Source organism: Triticum dicoccoides, chromosome 6B, assembly GCF_002162155.2.
Source record: "Triticum dicoccoides isolate Atlit2015 ecotype Zavitan chromosome 6B, WEW_v2.0, whole genome shotgun sequence".
Lineage (NCBI taxonomy): Eukaryota > Viridiplantae > Streptophyta > Magnoliopsida > Poales > Poaceae > Triticum > Triticum dicoccoides.
Genome location: NC_041391.1, coordinates 164,875,903 through 164,881,184, shown reverse-complemented (window position 1 = coordinate 164,881,184; position 5,282 = coordinate 164,875,903).

Sequence of the window (5,282 nt, the reverse complement as noted above, 5' to 3'; positions counted from 1 at the left end):
GTGAGGTGAGGGGAGTGGATGAGAACGATCGGCGGGGTGGGTGACGTGGCGGGAATCGGGGAGGGGAGACCCCGCCTGTGCCCGGTCAACGCCCTGCTTCCGTCCCCTTCTATTATTCCGTGTACACCTCACCTCGCTCTGCTTTATGTTTCTGGTTTTCTTTCGTGCCATTGTTTTGTCGCCTTCGTCGCTGGAAATTATTGTTTCTGTCACATTCCTGGCTTGGATTTTGGTGTATTATTTGCGGTAGATTTAACAAAATATTTTTTTGAAAAGGGGAGATCCCCGGCCTCTGCATCAGAGCGATGCATACGGTCACCTTTATTAATAAGCAAATAAGTTCAACAAAGATCTTCAAGTCTCAAATAAACAAACCAAAAAAGCTCACAAAGAGCAGAAGGGTAAAAGGAAAGCCACAACCGGCTGGCAAAAGAAAGATAGAAAAACTAATTGCCTATCCTATTACATGACCGTCATCCAAACCGGTTGAGGATAGCTCGAGCTATCATCTCCCATCGGATAGATCCAGTAACCAAACGCTTCCTGGTCTCCGTCTGTGTGAGTAGCGACCACATACGGATCAACGCAGTGGCTCGAAAGATAACATGCAAAAAATGAGTATTTGTTGTTCTGTTAAAAACCAAATCATTCCTGCAGTTCCAAACTTGCCATAGTAAAGCACATAGTCCTACACGAATGTGTCTCGCTGTTTCGGAATCTATCCCGTCAAGCCACGTCCCAAATAACGTGTTGATATTATTCGGAGGAGTAATATTAAAAGCTATATGAATAGTCTGCCATGAAATTTTTGCCATCGGACAGTTCAGAAAGAGGTGTTTGATGGTCTCATCCCGGTCACAAAAACTACATCTTGTAGAACCAATCCAGATGTATTTTGTCAAGTTGCCCTTAGTTAAAATGACTTGTTTGTGTACAAACCACATAAACACTTTAACTCTCAAAGGTACTTTGACATTCCAAACATGTTTTGAATTAGGAATAGAGCTAGAGTTGATAACATCCAGATACATGGATTTAACTGTAAACTCTCAATTCCTGATTAGCTTCCAGCACAACTGGTCTGGACGTTGAGAAAGCTGCACATCCATCAGTCGTCTCACCAGATGGAGCCAGGCTTCCCAATGGGCTCCGGCAAGTGTTCTCCTAAAGTGAATATTGAGAGGAGTGGACTGAAGCACGGTTGCAACGAAAGCATCTCTTCGTTGAACAATGCTATAAAGGGAAGGATATTGAAGCGCGAGGGGTGTTTTCCCTAGCCATGTATCCTCCCAAAATCTCGTAGAGGTACCGTTTGTTGGGGAACGTAGCAGAAATTCAAAATTTTCTTACGTGTCACCAAGATCTATCTATGGAGAAACCAGCAACGAGGGGAAGGAGAGTGCATCTACATACCCTTGTAGATCGCTAAGCGGAAGCATTCAAGAGAACAGGGTTGAAGGAGTCGTGCTCGTCGTGATCCAAATCACCGGAGATCCTAGTGCCGAACGGACGGCACCTCCGCGTTCAACACACGTACAGCCCGGTGACGTCTCCCATGCCTTGATTCAGCAAGGAGAGAGGGAGAGGTTGAGGAAGACTCCATCCAGCAGCAACACAACGGCATGGTGGTGGTGGAGAAGCATGGCAATCCTGCAGGGCTTTGCCAAGCACCGCGAGAGAGGAGGAGTACTTGGGAGAGGGGGGGCTGCGCCAGAACTTGGGTGCGGCTGCCCTCCCACCCCTCCACTATTTATAGATGGGGGGGAGAAGGGGTCGGCCCCCTTAGATCCCATCTAGGGTTGGGGGCGGCGGCCAAGGGGGGGAGGAGTGCCTCCCAAGTCAAGTGGAGGCCCTCCCCCTTAGGGTTTCCTTCTCCCATGCGCATGGGCCTTGGGGGGGCTGGTGCCCTGGCCCATTAAGGCTAGGGCGCCCCCTACAGCCCATGCTGCTGTATTGGACATGGTGGAACAATTTCCGGACCTCCGGACCCCTCCGGAATCCTCCGGAACCTTCTGGATGCTTCCCGGTACAATACCGGAAAAACCCGAATTTTTCCCAGAACCCGAACAACAACTTTCCATATATAAATCTTTACCTCCGGACCATTTCGGAACTCCTCGTGACGTCCGGGATCTCATCCGGGACTCCGAACAACATTCGGTAACCACATACAAACTTCCTTTATAACCCTAGCGTCACCGAATCTTAAGTGTGTAGACCCTACGGGTTCGGGAACCATGCAGACATGACCGAGACGTTCTCCGGTCAATAACCAACAGCGGGATCTGGATACCCATGTTGGATCCCACATGTTCCACGATGATCTCATCGGATGAACCACTATGTCAAGGACTCAATCAATCCCGTATACAGTTCCCTTTGTCTAACGGTATTGTACTTGTCCGAGATTCGATCGTCGGTATGCCGATACCTTGTTCAATCTCGTTACCGGCAAGTCTCTTTACTCGTTCCGTAACACATCATCCCGTGATCAACCCCTTGGTCACATTGTGCACATTATGATGATGTCCTACCGAGTGGGCCCAGAGATACCTCTCCGTTTACCGGAGTGACAAATCCCAGTCTCGATTCGTGCCAACCCAACGGACACTTTCGGAGATACCTGTAGTGCGCCTTTATAGCCACCCAGTTATGTTGTGACGTTTGGTACACCCAAAGCATTCCTAAGGTATCCGGGAGTTGCACAATCTCATGGTCTGAGGAAATGATACTTGACATTAGAAAAGCTTTAGCATACGAACTACATGATCTTTGTGCTAGGCTTAGGATTGGGTCTTGTCCATCACATCATTCTCCTAATGATGTGATCCCGTTATCAACGACATCCAATGTCCATGGTCAGGAAACCGTAACCATCTATTGATCAACGAGCTAGTCAATTAGAGGCTTACTAGGGACATGGTGTTGTCTATGTATCCACACATGTATATGAGTTTCCTATCAATACAATTATAGCATGGATAATAAACGATTATCATGAACAAGGAAATATAATAATAATAATAACTAATTTATTATTGCCTCTAGGGCATATTTCCAACACCGTTTCTGACTATAAACTTTGTCCTGTTGAAAAAGATTGATTTAACTCTCATCAGTCCTTTCCAAAAAGGCGAGTCCGTCGGCCTAACTGTCACCTGGGACAAAGTTTTGGAATGAAGGTACTTATTACGCAGAATCTGCGCCCACGTGGCCTCCGTCTCTATAGATAGCTTATACAGCCACTTGCTAAGAAGACATCTGTTCTTAACCTCAAGATTTTCGATACCTAGACCCCCTTGGTCTTTCGGTCGACAAATAATATACCATTCAGCGAGTCTGTACTTTCTTTTCAGGTCATCACTCTGACAGAAAAAGCGGGATCGATAAAAATCCAGTCTTTTCCAAACTCCAACTGGTACCTCGAAAAAAGACAAGAGAAACATAGGCATGCTCGTGAGTACCAAATTAATGAGAATTAATCGGGCCCCATATGATATCTTGCCCTTCCAGCAACTCAGTTTCTTTTCAAATCGATCCTCAATACACTTCCATTCTCTATTTGCTAGCTTACGATGGTGAATTGGTATACCCAAATACGTGAAAGGTAAAGTCCCCAGTTCACACCCAAACAATTGTTTGTACGCCTCTTGTTCCTCATTGGCTCTTCCGAAGTAGAACAATTTGCTTTTGTGGAAGTTAATCTTTAACCCGGCCAATTGTTCGAATAAGCATAACACCAGTTTCATGTTTCTCGCTTTTGCCAAGTCATGCTCCATGAAGATGATAGTATCATCGGCGTACTGTAGGATAGACACCCCTCCATCAACTAGATGAGGTACCAAGCCACCTACTTGACCAGCATCCTTTGCCCTTCCTATTAGAATTGTCAACATGTCGACTACTATGTTGAACAAAATAGGTGACATTGGATCTCCTTGTCTCAGGCCCTTATGTGTTTGGAAGTAGTGACCTATGTCGTCATTCACTTCGATTCCAACACTCCCTTTTTGTGTGAAAGATTCTACCTGGTGTCTCTAGGCCTGATCAAAACCTTTCATGCGCAAGGCCTGTTGCAGAAATGGCCATTTGACTATTGTACGCTTTTTTGAAATCCACTTTGAAAACAACGCCGTCTATTTTTTCGTATGGATTTCATGGAGCGTTTCATGAAGGACCACAACCCCTTCTAGGATGTTTCTGTCCGGCATGAAAGCAGTTTGGGTCGGCTGCACCACATATTTAAAAAAGTATAGTCATCAATTTTTTTGAAAGAAAAGTATAGTCACTATTCATTTGAGTGTGATGTTTATTGTTTAGAGCTTGAATGTATTGAGCAAGTTTGACTGGATTGCACACATCTTATGTATTTATTTGGTCTTCGTTATGAACCACCACATATACATAGCAATAGTGGCGGCGTCAGGATTGCATCACGCCCCCGCCCGTCTCAGGCCACCTTTGAGGACCATAGCTATAGTGTAGCATTGTAGTTGCAATGATGTTAAGCGAAGGAGTCAACCTTCGAAACCCATGCAGCGGCCCGGGCTGCCCGGGGTTGTCCCTGTCGTTGCATAGCAATGATAAGCAATGCAACACTCAATGTTAAATCATTGGATGGAAAAAATAGCAAAAATACTTTAGGCAAATTAGAGTTATTGATTTAAGCAACATCCTAATTATTTGTGTCACATTCTTGTGGCGCGTCTCTTACATGTGTTGCCCAACTGATGCTGACAAAGGCATTCCCGCACCAAGTCATTATCTTGTGTGCACATACAAACCAAACCCCAAGTATAGAGGACCTGAATGGATATGCACTACATCAAGCTCATTTGCAAACAGTACTTACCCCTAGCACAAACATATAGGAGGCATTTGGTGGATCACTGCGATTGAAGCTTTTTGTGTTCTTCCTTCTCTTTCGCTTGCGCATGTAATGATTTCAACCTTGTGTGTGTGTGTGTGCGTGTAATGATTTGAACCATACTATACCAGGTACCATAGCTTCTGGTATCATAAAACACCCCACTGCCTTTCCCTAGCACTAGCTCACTTTTGTTGAAAATTAGTGTGTTCGTCTGATATGCAGGTCACTCGAAGACATGGATCCACTGTTCAAGGGATTCATCAACAAGTTGACCCAGTCCATCAATGAAATGCGCAAGAAGATGCATCCTAAACCTCCGTGGTCTATGGAGATCGATAAACTAATGGTGTTGCAGCCTGAGGAGTGAGACGCCAAGTTGAACATTGACTTGGTTGCACTCTAAGAAACTCCC